Below are 18,073 nucleotides of genomic sequence, written 5' to 3'. Positions count from 1 at the left end.
TTTTGAACAGTAAAGACTCTAATGTAAACAAAAAATGTATGACTGAATGGAACTATTTATTTCCTACCAAATTTACCATTATTATACCCCAATTTTAGAGATTAAAACGTTTATTATATGGAATCCTTAAATCTTCCAGTATTGTCAATGTTGAGCAGCATCAAAAGTCATATATGTCGCTTACTTTTGAAAGAAACTTTTGTAGGTCACTGTGATCAGTTATTTTACAATTGGCAAAATGTTGCGAGGAATTCACAATTTTCACACACTTTCTCATGATTGTCACTGTTGTGCTCTTCATCAGGCGCCATTGGCCTGCCAGAGTTGGATTAACTGAAGTTGGCTTCGACTGATAAATCAAAAAAAATCCACAGATGCATTTAAAAATAAATCAACTTAAAACTTGCCTTATAGAAATAAAGCTCAACAAACTGCTAAAAACAGGTAGTGTCGGACGTCTGCGAGTAGAACCGCCCAACTCATGTTCATTTTGTACGCAGCTAGATGATAATAAGGGACTTGAAACAATATGATCAAGCAAACAGGGAGGGATTACAAAATTTTTGATGGTAGTGAGGGGGCATCTGAAAGGATCATGTTACAATTGCGATTCCTCCGCCCCTCCCACACTGTTAGTTTTGAAAGCAGCCTTACAGAAGTACTTTACAGGGGAAAAAATAATCTTTTTGACATAAAATACACTGATAAAGACGGGAAGCTACTTTAAATACTTTATCCTTGACACTATCATGTATATGCTATGTTGAAGAGTTTGTAGTCGATGTGTAAAATTGTATCCCATATTATAACAACATGTCTATTTATTGTCAATAATAGACTCTGGAAATGACGAATACCACTGTAAGCGTACTATCGCAAAAACAAAAACCTTGCTGGAAAGTGCAGTATTATCAGATGTGAAGCAAATGCCATCAGAAATCTCAACAGAACAAGGCCAAGACAAGCACACCAAGACAGCAAACCAAGAGACGGCAAACCAAGAGTCATTAAAAGAAGGTCTAAAAGAGGAGGGAGAAAATGATAAGCAGCTATCAACGCGTCTTCTGCAACGTCTGATAAAAGTTAAAGATGTCAACACTCCTGATTTTGACTTCAGCTTGTGGGATTTTGCAGGGCAAGATGTCTACTATATGACACATCAGGTATGGAAGTTTTACTTTGACGAATAATGGCAAAATAAATACACTTTAAATGTTTTGATTAGTTTGAAGCAGCTGTTTTCAATTCTAGTAATAGCTTTTAAAGACTGAGGCAACTTTATTGTAAAAGGATTGAATCTTTCTTACTTTGTCGCAATTAATATCCGCGTTTTCATTGATTATTTTACAAGGTATTCTTTCCATAACATAACTTTTACATTTATTTAGTTTGCACTTCCCATGCATCACATTTAATAATTATTGGGACATTATATTTTTGTTGTACTGGCATTATTTAAGTCTGAATCATATGTAAATATGAGTAATATGATCTTTTTCTGCCTGAGGTTCCTCAAGAAATTGAACTGTAGTAACTCCATGTATTCAATCACAAGGCTGTGTTGCAAAAGCTGCCTTCAAATTGTGAACCGTCTATAAATGAGAAATATTTTGTCCTATTCTTTCATTCTTTACCCGATTTCACAATCAACTTTGGTGTCAAAGTTCCCTGCTATCTAACCACAGAGTGATCCACTTCCATAATTTGTTTGCAATGCAATTTCCGTGCAAAAGGTTAATCAAGACTTTCTAGAAGTCATTTATTGTAGTATTTTATACTCATATTCACAAATTCTTATTCCCTATCGCAGATCAAATTCGACAGAAAAACCCAAAGTCATATGCATCTTCCAACAGCATATTTGCTATTAAATAGTCTTTATAGGAAGTAACAATAATTGTACCAAGAGTCGAACGCGGGTCTAAAGCTTCAGCCCCTCTAAAACCGAACGTTCTATTACTTACTATGATGGCGATATTTAACCGATACCTTCTGCTCACGCAGGGGTTCTAAAACACTCACATGTATACTCTTACAATAATTTAAGGCTTGAAACACATTGTTGTGGTTAAGTCCCCACAAGTGCGTGCTTACTATGATTACCACTATTTGTTGCGGTATGCTTACGCACTGGTATAGATTTTCGCATGTTAAAGAGTTTACCGGCGCATAAGTTTGCCACAACACTTATTCACGTTGTGGTATGTTCGCCTCCACACTTTTGAATTTTAAGATTTTTTTGTGGTATACAACCACTCACACTCTAACTGTCATTCTAGTGCTCATATAAGTTTTCAGAATGCCAAAGGTATAAACCACTAGTTCATATTCAAATATAAAAGAAATCCTACCAGGTTTTTTTTCATTGAATTCCTACCTTTCATTTATTGCAGATGGAAATGCTAACAAATGACACAAAACAAATAAATCAGAAGTTTATTAATAGCTCTTTCACAGGGTATCTCCCTCGTCCTTGGCATCTTCATAACGACGTGTTAGCACATCCAACAATATCTGGGGAACATTACTTTTGATCCAGTTGATTGTTCAATTTCTTGGTTTAATTTGAGTAGACTGCAGAAGGAGATAAAAACAAACAAAAAGAAAAACAAGATAAGAAACATTAATGCAATCACACATACCAGTACAGTATAGTAGACCAAATGTCAAGAGAACAATCTGTTACATCATTTAATTGCAACTGCCTTGACGTACCTTCCATAATTAGTCTTGCACATGTCATGAAATGAAATCCTGGTCTAAATTGTAAAGATATTTCAAATGGTACTTACAGTTATATAGTTGGCCTTGGCAGTCTTGGTTACTCTTTTTGGACGAATGAGGGTTTTTGTGATTGGTGATGCAGAGTTGTCATCAGCATTGCTTTTTCTCAGCATCAGTTACCACAAAGACACATCGTCATTTCCAGCCACAAATTAAAAACTGCAATGGAATAAAAAGGAATGTGAAATAAAAAGTACCAGCGATTATGTTTGGTAATTGACACATCATAAACCTGTGACATCAGAACTAGTTTCCTCAAACTATATCTGTAAATCCAAATTACTTTTTGATTGGCATGAGGACAATGCTACCGTTGACTGACACACAGCTACAGAAAGATAGGACTGCAAATAATTGCAAATGTCTTGACATACATTTCACAACATGCATGTTTTGTGATGTAACAGTTCATGTAGAACAGCAATGAAATATTGTGAATCAATCATTGATTTCCCCTTACAATATGCCAGCAAAATGTTTATGGGTTACATATGAACACATGTCAAAATACGTTAGAGAAGATTTCAAAAGAAACATAAATTTCAAAGACCGAGACATTCAGCATGATTTTATATACAGATGTATATTCATAACATGAAACTAAGTTTTGGAATACATGTACAAACTTGCTAGGTCCAGAGTTTTAGAACTTAATTATTACCAGCAATGCCTTAATGTATTGTTCTTTCTTTGATTTATATCGTACATCGAGGGAAATTTGAATACATTAGCAAAATTTTCACCCTGGCTACTGTCCGCGAGGGACTGTGCCCTAGCCAAAGCAAGAGGAAGAATAGCCGATCCCCCAGACTATTAACACTCAATACGGCATGAAGGCCACTCCTTTGTGTACACTATTCACTCAGCATTCAAACTCAGGAGTTATTCATACATTGAACAGCGTTACTCGAGAATCGCACAGAACAAAAACAAAAAATACGATGTTACGTTGCAGAGAAGGATAATCAGCAATCTACTTACCGAAGTTCAAACAATCGCCTTGATCTACGGGGTGTCTTTGACCATTGTTTAAAGCTCAAAGCACATCTCAACACGCTGATCATGACGATTGTATTAAAAATAACGCGTTGTGAACATTGCCTACAGGTTTTTCATTCATATGAAGCTGTCACGGCGATATCCAACACCAAATTTCAGTGAAATTTTGTCAAAATGCGCGTGAAAAATCAGCGACGATCCACTTAGCAACTCAAAAGGGTCGTAACTGCCTTTCCGATATCAGATTTGCCGCTGACATTGGACCTGTAACACGCCAATCTCACCAATCATAACAAAGTCTTCACATGATCTATGATGTCATCATGCGTGATACTATTACTTCCGGTACAAAGTCCTCGCACTTTCTACAGTGAAACATACATCTACTTGTACACAGGATCCGGCCAGAGAGCAACACATAAAAGACTTGGGACAAACAGTTACCATTGATTTTTGAATTCTCGCATGTGAGAACAATCAAATATTAGAGAAAACAGATGGGGTCTTATACAAATGCACGATGAAAAGTCATTTTTTCTAAAATCACTTAAAATCAATGTATAAAAAAACATTCAAGTTCATGCAGTGAATGAAATTTCCACATCTCATTGTACAATAACAAAAAAGTAAAACTTTTAACAGTAAAGACTCTAATTTAAATGGAAAAGTGAGTGACAAAATGGAATCATCTAATATTTTTTAATAAATTTGCAATTATTACACCCTAAATTTCTGAGATTAAAACTTTACTTTCATGGAATATTTTCACCATCCAGCATTGTCAATTCTGTAAAACATTTTATAAGTGGCATCTAAGTTGTGTATGTCTTGTACTTTTGAGAAAAAAAAATTCGGTAGGTCACTGTGCTCATTTTTTCACAATTTGGTTAAATGTAGCTAGGAATACACAATTGTCATACTCTCTCATGATTGTCATATTGTGTGCTATTCGGCTGGTGCCATTGACCTGGCCAGAGTTGGATAAACTCAAGTCGGCTTAGACTGGGAAATCCAAAAAGTCCACTGATGCATATAATGATGAATCAAATTTTAAAACTTGCCCTAGGTATATGGCCTTACAACTTGCTGAGAAAGGTATATAGTATTGAACATCTGCGTGCAGAACGACAGATTACATGTTTATTTTTACTCTGCGTGCATTCTTAATAAATATGCAGCTATATGGTAATTTAGGCGGGACTTTAAAATTTTTGAGGGTATTGAGGGGGGATCTGAAAAGAAAAAAAAGATTTCAATCGCGATTCCTACAGCCCCCCTCACCATTTTTCGAACGCGGCCTAATCGCTGTGGCATACATACCAGAAAACAACCTACAGACTTTATTTTTCAAAGTGTTGTGGTACAAGTACCACAAAAGCATCTGCAGACCTTATTTACTTCAATATGTGATAGAAATACCGCAACAAATATTACTGATCGCCACAAGTGTGCAATTACCGGTGACGGTCGGCGCAGGGCTGATTGAGTTTGTGGCAAACAAATTTGTATTTCGTAAATTTACCCAGCATGCGCTGTATGATTACCACAAAAATATTTTTCGTACGGTTACATAGAAACCATAGAAATCGGAAATAACTTATGACTGAATTCGGGGATAAATAGTCCATCATGACCATAAAATCTTCAGTTGTGCTCTATGACACATAATGACAGTAAACATCATTTGACCGGTAAACCTTCATCAAAATAATACAACTCTTAGAAATGAGCACATAGACTACGACACCCCATGGAGACCAACAAAGTTGTAGGGATAATCTCTTTGCTTAGATGTGATCGCTAAAAGATTCCAATACGTCCATCTCCATTTACTAAAATGGTTATTGTGCTATTGGTAGTTACCGAGTTGATTTCATAGCATAGGCAACACCAAGCTGTAGATAGCGTCCTGAGGGCGCCGCTCGCCATGACAAAAATATAGCCATTCCCTTGGCCGTGAGTTTAGTAAGATACAGACATGCATAGCATTGCTGTTTGTATGATTGGTGAAATGGAGATATTACATGAAAATGTTTAATAAAATGTTTAACCATGTGTGTTCATTTTAGCTCACGTGTGTGAACACGTGGGCTAATATCAGAGCAATGTCTGTCTGTCTGTCTGTCTGTCCGTGTGTGTGTGTGTGTGTGTGTGTGTCTGTCTGTCTGTCTGTCTGTCTGTCTGTTTACATGATAACTCAAAAACGCCTGAATGGATTCAAGTCAGATTTGGTACAAAAGTACCATATGCTACTTGCAAGAACTGATTAGATTTTGGTTAGTGTGGCTTGCATATTAATGAAGTTATGCAATATCGTTTTTACCATACAATGGTTTCCCTATGGAGACGGTAATGACAGTGTAGACATATATAAAGAAATACTGCACAAATTTCATGAAACTTTTCACAGATGACAGTCCCAAAACATTATCATGATACTGTGAGTGCCATGTCAATTATCTGCTCATTGGCATATAATGAACTTTTGTTATTAGTGACATAACTCTGAAATTCCTGCACCAAACTTGATGATACGTGCAACAAATATTGATCTGATATATATATATATATATATATATATATATATATATATATATATATATATATATATATATATATATATATATATATATATATAATTTCATTTGCATATTTTATGAAGTTTTGTAATTAGTCATATAGCTCCGATATAACTTCACTAAATGTGATGAAATCTGCTGCAGACACTGATCCGACTAATATCTAACTGTGGTATAAAGCATCCAGTAGTGTGAAGTTAATTAAGGGTTCATTTGCATAGTTAATGAACTTTGTAATTAGGTATATAACTCCAAGTCAGTGAAATTGGGTACAGATATTGTTCTGATAAATATCTAATTGTACCGAGAGGCATTTGGCAGTGTCAAGTTAACAAATAGGTCATTTGCATATTTTATGAAGTTTTGTAATTAGTCATATAACTCCAAAATAACTGCACCAAATGTGATGAAATCTGCTGCAGATACTTATGCGACAGATATTTAACTGTGGTGTAAAGCATTTAGTTGTGTTCAGTTATTTAGGGTCATTTGCATATTAAATGAACTTTGTAATTAGTGATATTACTCCAAAATTACAGCATCAAATTTGATGAAACTTGCTACAGATGTTGATCTGATAAATATCAAATTGTACTAAGAAGCATTGAGCAGTGTCAAGTTAATAAATGACTCATTTGCATATTTCAAGAAGTTTTATAATTAGTCATATTACTCCGAAATAGCTGCATCAAAGGTCATGAAAATTACTGCATGTACTGACGCGACAGATATCTAACTGTGTTGTAAAGCATTAAGTAGTGTGAAATTAATTAAGGGTTCATTTGCATATTTAATAAACTTTGTAATTAAGTATATAATTCTGAAATTACGGCACCAAATTTGGTGAAACATGCTACGGATATTGATCTGATAAATATTTACTTGTGCTATGAAACATTGAACAGCGTCAAGTTAAGTGCCTTCCTCATTTGCATATAATGCGCTTTGTAATTAGTGATATTACTTTAAATCGCAGTATTAATTTAATGAAACATGCTACAAATGTTGATCTGATTGATATCTAATTGTCCCATGAAGCATTGAGCAGTTTCAAGTTAATTGACATCTCATTTGCATATTAAAGGCCCGTGAGCTGTAACTTTTAACATTTTATTTACCCTAAAATATCCCCCAAACGTCTCGAATGTTGATTGAATTTTTGCAATTAAGCGATATACCCTTCAACTAACATACTAGGACAGTCACAAACGACACAGAACGCAAGGAAATTCACGCGATATCGCCTCATTTTAATGTACCGCCATTTCGCAAGAGCAGTCACGTGACCAAGAACACAGCAAATGCAACGTCACACGGAGGACGAGAGCGGGATCTTACTGTGTGATACCATTCGCAACTCGACAACAATGGAGTCTACATTTGAGGTAATGTAAGCTTATGTCTATTTTGTAAACAAACTCCCGTGTTTTCTGCCCCTCAAACCTAGTTTTTAATGCTGATTGTTCTCCAGTTCGATGTTTCATTTGAACAAATAGGGTGTTACAACAGTTGCAGGCATAAACAATGCGATTGAAATGACAAGGAACTAGAGCTTGTTTGTGAATTTGGCCCGGCCGGTAAAGCGTACGGGTAGCTACCCGGCATAGCGTACGCTAGAGTCTCGTTGTGGTTCGTTGTTTCGCCTGGATTTCCAGAACTAGTAATTCGTTTTGAATCTGGATTTAGCCAGAATGGTTTTCAGTTAGCGATACGCCGTTCGGATTTTGTAATTACGAACGTATTCGCTTATGTGCGGTTGAACCATGAGCGGCATCTCGCCAAATGCAGTCGATCTTATTTCTGAACACTGTCAATTTCCGAGCCATTTTGCAAACGGATTACTTACATGTACATTACACAGATTCGGAATTATTGTGTGAATAACCTTGAGTTTAACAATGCCTTTCGTGTGTTTTAGTCAGCTCTAATCGAACTGTTGAGACATACGGCCCCGATCCTACTTCTATGTTTGAGAGGACGAGTTTAGCTAGCCCTGCGTACGATGCTGTGTGTTCCGCTACAGCTAATCGCCCCGCTCACCACGGAGCGGGGCGATTAGCTGTAGCGGAACACACAGCATCGTACGCAGGGCCAGAGTTTAGCAAGCTTCGTGATGATTATGGTAGCATTACAACCATGGAGGTAGAAAGAAAGGCACAACAAGGCTGTGCGATGTGTACTACAGCTGTAAACTTATGCCAACTCGTTTTAGAAAGTTTCTTTTCAAAGCGAAGCATGGAGAAAACGGCGTTGTTCGCACTTGTGACTATAACGTTGCTATGGTGATACCAAACAAGGACAAACAGCTGTTTTATTGTGATTTGTATTTTCGCCATGGCTTTTGATTGAAGTACAATTTGCTGGGAAATTTGAAGGGTAAACAACACATTTTCAGTGTATTTCTTGAGGGTCTATGATACACATAAATGACAAAGGTGGTCCTTTTATGCAGTGGCTTTGAAAATGTCAAATATATATGTTATGCATCAAAAGCATATTTCCTTCCAAATTTTTAGTCTGACTTTACACAAGAGTTAACCCACAGTTTACTTGCCATGTTATGGTCAAGAATTAAAGTAAAGTGTCGACTACTTACTTTGCTTTCTTTAGAAGAGAAGATGGTAACAAAGAAAAACTCAACACTGATCAGTGCATTATATCTACATTTGAATCTCCTTTGTAATTTTTCTGATTCTTTCATTTTGCAGACATCACCGACCGATTCTACTGATAGTTCTGTAATAACTGAATCCCAAGCAAGAAGATGGAGACAGGGGTAGAGGGAGAGGTACAGGGAGAGGGTGAGGACAGGGACGCAGAGGTTGGGGCAGAGGAAGAGGGGCTAGATGGGGAAGGCTTGTGACAAGAGCAGATGAGGCATTGCGAGATGTGCAGCAACGGAAAAATACTCTTCATGTAAGTAAAATTTTTGCTTTGTATACACACCGTGATAATGGGGCATACAGACTGACATCAGCATATAGCCATCACAATACAGCGCTTACAGGCAAGCCTTGCCACTTCGATGCCTGGTATGCATGTTTTTTACACACACTAAACGTTTTCATATAATTAACAGGAGGGAACCTAATGACTGGATTGTTTGTAATAGCGTGCCTGACTTTAATTTGGATGTGTGTGAGTCAATAGTCATCTGGTCATAAAGACATTAATTTGCACCCCAGACTGGTGATAGTAATCTGTCTCAAGGCTTACATGTCAGATATAATTCGGTGTCAGTTTTCTGTTGTTTATCCTGTACAAACAATCCACTCATTGGGTTCCTTCCTGCTAATGATATGAAAACGTTTGGTGTGTGTAAAAAAAACATGCCTACCACGCATCGAAGTGGCAAGGCTTGCCTGTAAGCGCTGTAATATCATCTTATGTTCAGGAGATGCTGCAGAAAATGACACCAGAACAGAAGCATGATCTTCTGTTGCAGGTGGTTGAGAGGGACATAAGTTTAATATTTGACTTTGCAGTCCTATCTGAACAGGCTGGAGGATCCCATCCTGGACCTTCACAAAGCAGTCAGGATTGATGTGTCAAAACTGTCGGCAGATGCCAACCCTTGCTGAGAGAAAATGTTGTTGGGAGGTGCCTGGGCTCTGTATCTCCAGATTGCTAGTCAGTATGTTTATGAACCGAATGCAAACAAGCAGACATTTGCCATGAAATGTTTCTAAGAAAATCATCATACAAGTATTAGGGTATTCCTACTTTAACCATATTGTCACTACCCATGGTCATTTATGGACTGAATTGTCAATTTAATGCAATAAATCCTATCAACTGCAAGTCATCCTTTGCTTTTAGATCAGATCTGGTAAAAAGTCTTGATGCATTTGTAAATAATTGTTCTATATGTGATGAATACCAACTGACTGAGATGGAAAGCCATGTGTGCTGGGCAAATTATTTATGTAATGACTTTTGGATACGTAATGCTCTTGAGTGTTGAGAATGGACTGGCATGGTCACAGAGGAATTCTAAAATGTAAGACGAGACTGTTACATGTGTACATAAAAATCCTCGTTTTTGTATTTCAAAGGAAGAAAACCTCTCAGAAGATCAGCATAGCTATTGTAACAGTGTTACTATTCTTCCAAAAATATTTTTGAGACAAGCAAACTAGTACCAAACTCAGAACTTTGGGAAAGGAAGTAGAGATCAATGAGAATTTATCCAATAATGGCAAATATAAACAAAAGCAATACACATTGAAACAAATATCATATTTTTTCAGGATTTCAGAGTTATCTGCCTTGATGAAGGAGTCCTTGCAGTTGCTAGAGCCTATCGGATGGATATGATGGCCACCAATGACTTTGATGACTACCACAAGTGCAACAGGCATGCTGCATACCAGCAATTTATTTAGTGGGAGCATGGGAAACCTGGCGCAGGAAACTAGAGTGATACCAGGTTGCTGTGTTTGGGCAATAAGAGATAAATATCCTGATCAGTTTGGTCAATATACAGGGTTCATTCCAACACGTTTTGCATAAAGGGAATTGCAGGCATCATTTTACAAGTGATATAGCCACTAACTGATGACGTCAAAACTGCCATACACGATACACAGTGCCATAACTTTCAGGGCGTCTGTGTCTTGTGTACAGTGATCTGATGTAATCAGTTTGTGGCTATACCACTTGTAAAATGGTGCTGAATTGCATAATTGTGACAAAATGATAACAAGATATATAGCTCATTTAACACAAACACAGCAGCTTGGGTACCTCCCATTTGGCACAGTACTTGATATTTCCTACACATGTTAATCATGATTTATACACTCAGACACTCTTCAGCGAAATCTATAAAGTCTCCCCTGTGTACACAAATTCACAGACTGCTTTCGATAATTCTGAAAATGTACTTTTAAGGACACCATTCTTCTAAATTGCCATTATAAGTGACTCAGAGAATTATGCTTGATTGAGAAAGGAGATAGTATTTTCATAAATTTCCACTGATTGTGTCCTCAGCCATACAGAATAATGTGATTGAAAGTAGGGAGACTAGTTGCACCTGTTTCATGAAACAAAAGGATATTGTTTCCCCCATCCACCAGAAAGACAAAAGAAATTTATATGCTGACTTTTCTATCTAAGAGAATGACCTCTTCAGTTTGTCATAAATTGCTCACCAAAAGTATGGCATTTGTCTAGAGGGTTTGCCTTATTGCTTTCAGGCAGAACTGAAAAAGTTACAAAAATTCTAATGTCGTGTGTAGAAATCAAACCAAATTGTGGGAATTTATTGTGTGGTGTATGTATATATACCAGGGGGAAGTCTCATGAATTGTACTGTTTTAATTTGTTGACCTCAACATATCATGTTTACCGTAACATCCATTTCAACTGTTGTGTGTCAAGTAGTTGTGGAGTACAGTTGGCTTTGGCCAAACAACTGTATCACCCTTTCATGGTGATGTGTATTGGTGTGCCATATTTCTCATTTCATGTGCAAATTTGAATATCTGCTTCCATCAAATTCATCATTGGCTATCTTCATGTCTACGGAGTAACTGATGTGAATTTTTCACGAAAAGTTTTATATTTACACTTATTGTTGTACACGTTTACTTGCATACATGTCATGTATTTACAGAGACACTCGTCCAATAACCAGGATTTTGCCAGTCCTGGGGACAGACATTCCTCAATGTGACAAGACATTTAGTGCAATCATTGTCCTAATTTTTTTATTTCTTTCCTGCCTGAGTTCCCCCTATAAATAGGGGCTTAGACCTGAAAGGGATTTACCCTAATTTTTCATGATTTTTTTTTCTTATTTGAATGTTTTATCTTGAATGCTTACTGTCTTATTTACTGTAAAAAGGTGAAAGCTTTTTTAAGATTGAAAACTGTGACGATGTGTTGAATAAAAGGTAACGTTTTAAAATGTATACAATTGTGATGCTTTTTAAGAAAGTTTACATCTCTACTAAAAGGGAAAATGGTAAATGTATCCATATAGAGTACTTTCTGTACATCACAACTTGGGCAGCTACAGCATACTGAAGACATCATTCAATCACAACATTGCACGGTAGTTTGCAAAACCTGAAACTGAAAGGAATAAAATGTTAGCAGACTTGAATGATGAAAATTGAAGAAAAAGGCTGAACAATCTAAACATCTGGCATTATCAGTTTTTTGCTTGTCCCCATGACCGAATGGCTGAAGTAAGTCTACAATCATGAGGTTTGAGTGTCCATGGATAAACAGAAAGTGGTTACTTTACAAATATGTTTACATTATATTTTGGATCAAGACAGATACACTTGTAAAGCAAATGGAATTTTTTACTTTGCTTGAAAGGATCGGTAGTTACACCTTAATTGAATCATGTTGAATACAAATCTTAAATCGTCACTTCCTACTACCATAGACCCTCTTTTTTAGTGTCTGTGCTACTACTAACAAGTATTTTCTGACTCATTAAGCAAAGATGTATCCATAGTTCGGACAATTTATACAGAAAGGTTACACAACAGGATAAAATTATTTATTTCCCATGACCAGATGAAACTGATGATGTGCACGAAATTTCGTGCTGTACTGGCTCAACACAGGTGCAGCCAATGAACAATGCACTTTTAAAGGGGTCTTTACTATGACAAGATATATTGTGCATTACAAGTAATGTGAACTGATTAATTTTAAGTCATGAGGGTAATTAATTAGCTGTTCATAATTTGCCCTGCCACTGAAAATTTTTCGACTTGCTCTCCCGCACTCAAACTTCATTTTTACCCTCTCCCCACTTATTTTTGCCTGTTTCCCCTCCCCACTGTCAATTTTTGAAGCTCCCCTGCCCTGTGGCGGAAAAACTTGCCTATTTCCCCTGCCCTGCAAAAAATTCCCCCCCAAATTTCGTCATTCCATTTCCCCTGCAGACATGGAGCTACCCTACCCTGTGATGAGAAAAAACCTGTTGATTTTCCCCAGCCCTGTGAAAAAATTTCCCCTGAAAACATAATGGCTCAACTTCCCGTTCCCATTTTAAAAGTAGCTCCCCCTCTCTCGTTTTTCGCAAAGCCCTGTCCCTGGGACAACCAACCGATATCTACCCTGCCCGACAAAAAAAACTAAAATTTGCTCCCCTGCCAGCTAAAAATATGTCCCCTGCCCAAGCAAAATTAATAGTTCCCCTGCCCTCTGATATTGCTGTAGCTCCGTTGGCTGCACCTGTCACCACATGTTACGAGAGGCGATGTTTGCCAACTCGTCCTTGCGCTTTGAACTGGTGGTATTAAAAACAGTAGCAATAGCAGTCGCTTGGTCCGGGGAGGACAGTGACTGTTTACTTCGATTCTTGTTGTAACTGCGACAAGATGTGTGAAACGATTCAGTACGTAACTGCGCTATAAGCTTACCGTACGCGAGTATGAGATTTAGTTGTGATTTCTATTCAAGCTATGGTATTTCCTAACATTTGGAGAGTCAAAAGTTGATCTTTCAAAGGCTAAAACGTGACCTTCTTTGAATATTAATACATGTACACTGAATTTATCAAGGCATCGCGGCACAACCCATGGTGCGTCAAGCACTCGCTGTCGAGCTGTCCGGTCCTATACTTACCAATCAATTAACTCCTCCGCCAAATCGGGATTTGCAAGCCCTGTTTTTTCCACTAACTGAAGCCATCTCCCGATCTGGTTTTCGATGTCCAGTTTGCTACGGCGTTTAGACGCATTACTGCGCTGTTATCTCCATTCCTTGTCAGAATCCGATATGACCGGGCGTACGTTTCCCACTGTGAGACGCCATTTTCTTGTGAGGAATCTAATGCGCGTGCGCAACACTCACACTTTATGTGTACTCGTGCGAACTCAAGCCATGGGCGCCGCCATAATCGGGTGCGGCACCGTTTTATTATTTGACTCGGTCAAAGTTACACATGCGATTTGAGTACGTGGCTATTAACTCGTCTTTGCACACCCTTTAGTAAGTTAATCCACATGAACTAATTCTAATTTGAATGTAAAATCATGGAAATAATGCAAAAAGTTACAGCTCATGTGCCTTTAAATAAAGTTTTGTAATTAGTGATTAAACTCTGAGAGTACTGTGCGAAAGTTGATAAAACCTGCTACGTATAGTGATATAACACATGTCTTATTGTTCTATGAAGCATACTACTATTAATGAACCTGTTGTAAAACACGTGAGCATATTCAGTTCACATCTGGTTATATTTTTCTTCTTGACTGGCACGCACAGGGAAAATGATAATAGTTCTGTCAAGTGATCCTTTCTTGTCCTTTGCTGAGTCATCAACATGCTTCCATTGAAAGCAAGCGTATACGATACCTTTATTATATGTGGCATGTTGTATCATTTTGATATATTCCGTGTCACACAATTTCTTTGGAATAATGGTGTATTCTATCTTTCAGGTCTTTCTTACGAGCCGGGTTGTGTATATTCTTGTGACAGATTTGACAAAATCTCTTGATGATATGTTACTACGCCAGTGCGTACATCTGAGACGCCACAGGGACAACTTGCGGTAGAATGGAAGGTTAAAGGTAGGCTGTGCCAAGTAATTGTGCCCAAATTCTAATTCCCATTTTTGTTCAAAGTCGCATTATCATCCTTCCATTTTGGACTAACTCCCACAATACTGACATTTCAGCAATAACTACGTAAGTCAAAGTGTCAACAAATGCCCTGCACAAGCACGTCCGGTGACTGAAAATGAATACGTCATTAAAGAATCGATATTATTACATATGTGCTACAGATAACCAATCTGTTAGCGGCGAAATAAAATTGGTGTTTTCACAGAGTTAAAATAGTACCTCTATCTTTCATTTTTCTAACAAACTGTGAAACTTTTTAAGAATTATAGCTTTTGATAGAGCTAATTATTACTTCTTTTCAATATTTTACTGATTGCTTGTGTTCAACAAAATATCTTACATTTTTTGCCAACTGCAAAGCAATTGAAAACAGGTCACGTTCCGTTAAATAATATTACATTGGCCTTAAACTTTAAGGGGAGGTGGCTTATGCAAGATAGGGAACTTTTGTTGATCAACAAGAAGTGGAATGATATACAGTGGATATACAGCGCTTGTCATTTTAGTGTGGAGTTTCAGGGTTTGGCACACACGGGTTTCTTGACTGTAACGTATAAGTTGTTGTACTCCGACACACAACATCAAAGGATATGTCGATTGCCGCACTTTCTCTTATCATGCAGAATGTTACGGAGCTATAACACTGTAGCAGAACTTTTACCTAAGAGTGACATGACAGTAATCTTTCCCGATACAGGCGTATGATTGGTTCAAAGCTTAGCAGTCTCGGTCAAACACACCGGAAGACTATTCCATTTAACATCAAGGGATGTGATTTGCACTAAAGGGCGTGATTTTTTACCGGGAATATTAAAATAAATGCAAAAATTGAAGCTATTGGTTATGAAAATGACTAAACATTTATTTGTATGGTACCCTGAAGGGTAGCTTCAAGATAATGAGAAATAAATGAACACTCACCCAGTGTAGCCCGTTTGACTTCCATTACGGAAACCACCTGTGTATTCTGTTTTCATCAAAACTTGAACATGTAAACTTGTTCCCGCCAACTTTGCTCTCTGAGAGCAGCGGCGCAGATAGGCAGGCACAGATTTAACTCATTGCCATAAACAAGCATGAGTCTTTTATACCAAGTCCAAGTCCAATACAGGGGAAAACGCAGACAATTTTACACAACCCTTTTGGACTCGTACCACGACCTCGACAGCCAAGTTCGGTCAAATATTCCGTCACTCAGTTCGTGTGAGTATCAAATTCAAAATTCAGTATGAGAACGAAGAGGGTGTTGCAATCACTCTGTCAAAAACAAGTGAGATGGACATAGTTGATCTAAAACGCTGTGCCAGTTTCATCGCAGATGTAGAGTATCGTAGGATCAAGATAACAGTGGTCGAGGGTTATTCGCCGGCAAGTGGTGCAATCGAGATCGTTGGTCAACCTCAGACGGACAAATCTTTGTCTGACTTTAATACACCCCAGCGTACGTTGCGATCTAACAATGCAAAACGCTTGAAGTTTGGCGAGTCTTCAGACTCAGTCACGGACCGTGAAGATGAGTATGTGCATGCGGATAATTTACGATTCGCCGACTATGAATTCAAAACACCTTTGCAGAGTGAAATAGACGAAATGAAGGAGGAGGTTTTGGATCTGGAAGAAGAAATGAAATTGATAGATACAAGTCTTCTTCGCATGAATAAAAAGTACGCGCCAGCCACCGACTTCGGAAGCGGAAACAAGTGCAGCAAGTGTCATCTAAGGGAAGGCCATATCCGGAGTAATTGCCCAAATGGTCAGTGTATATCAGCTGCAGTTTGTGGAGATCTATCGAAACATAAGGATGAAAAGGATACGGTTGCTGAGATCAGTAGAAAACGCGATATTACAAAGAAAGAATTACAAAAGAAGCAGAATGAACTAAAAGATAAAATTCAACTGCAGGATAAACTTCATAATACATTTGAGCGTCGAGTTGAGGCAGCTCTCATCAACAGCAACAAAGAAAAATACCTCTGTGAGACATCCATCGGCCCCCGACCAAGAAAACAAGTTCTCAACTGTGATATCTGCATCCTGAAGAATCACTATCGCGGGAAAGTGCCGGAAAATTTAGCTGAGGAAGCCGAGCACTTCCAGCGCATTTTGAGTCGCTTTGACAGAAGCACTGGGCGAGCCCAGAGAAAAGATACTGTGAAGGAAACACTAAAAAGCAAGGGCATAAGATTTCCCAATACTACAACCGACAGGGATGACTGTCAAACCGTAGCACTAGAATCCAAAGGCCATGAGGCAGTCACAGCAACAGATGAGTTGTCACCAAACGTGCCGACAGTTGTAGTAACAAGTGCCTCGGCCAGTGTTTGTGTGACCGATTCGCAAACATGGAATCAAGCCGCTGATCGACTAATAACTTATAGTAGTATGACACCTTACCAATATACACCGTCATATTCCTTCCCCACGGCTACATCAGTTCCATGTACCAGTCAGTCACAACTGCAGTACTTACCCCAAGATTCATTTTATTATCCTTATGTGCCCCACCAATTTCCATATATTTTCAGCCAACCAAATAACATATACAACCAACCTTTACTGCAAAGAGATACCGTGGACGATCAACCCGTTACGACCACTTCATAACTTCAAATACGAAAACTTGCAGTTTCCCATGCATCACATAAGTTATACATGAGAAAACACATTTTGTAAACAGTTGCGATATAAGTGAACGTTTTTTACTGTTATCATATGCTCAATTTTATGTTGCGGAATTCGCGTGAGCTGCAAGTGCAAGTATATTTTCGACGTATTTTGAAGTGTTATTATTACTAGTCAATCCTCGTTTTTCCACGTTTCACACAGTGTCAGAGGATATATTATATAGCAGTATGTTCCTTTATTCGTGAAGACTGAAACAGGGCCCATCAGCTTAGTTGCCCTACAGTCAGTAAAAGGAAAAATTGTATGATGAATGTTATTCAGAATGTTTTAGTATTCCCTTGCTTCAACTAAGGTTCATGCCGAGTTGTTTTTCTTTCTCAAAATTTGCAGAAGTTTGGTCTCATTACGTATAAACTTCGGATGCAGTGACAGTATGTTACATAAAAGTTTTCATTGTTAAGAGTTTGCTTTTGAAGTTTAAATAAA

The 18,073-nt window shown here is 37.8% G+C and overlaps 1 long non-coding RNA gene across 1 annotated transcript; it reads right to left on the bottom strand.

The window, feature by feature from the left end:
- Window positions 1–2,371: 2,371 nt before the first annotated feature.
- Window positions 2,372–3,988, bottom strand: LOC139141440 (uncharacterized). Its single transcript, XR_011554175.1, has 3 exons — window positions 3,766–3,988; window positions 2,793–2,943; window positions 2,372–2,574 (listed from the first exon to the last, which is right to left on the bottom strand). It is a non-coding gene; the product is annotated as an uncharacterized lncRNA (long non-coding RNA).
- Window positions 3,989–18,073: the final 14,085 nt, after the last annotated feature.

This window comes from Ptychodera flava, chromosome 10 (genome assembly GCF_041260155.1).
Source record: "Ptychodera flava strain L36383 chromosome 10, AS_Pfla_20210202, whole genome shotgun sequence".
NCBI classification, from domain to species: domain Eukaryota; kingdom Metazoa; phylum Hemichordata; class Enteropneusta; family Ptychoderidae; genus Ptychodera; species Ptychodera flava.
The sequence above is the reverse complement of the archived record's forward strand: the minus strand, read 5'-3'. Positions and strand labels throughout refer to the sequence as shown.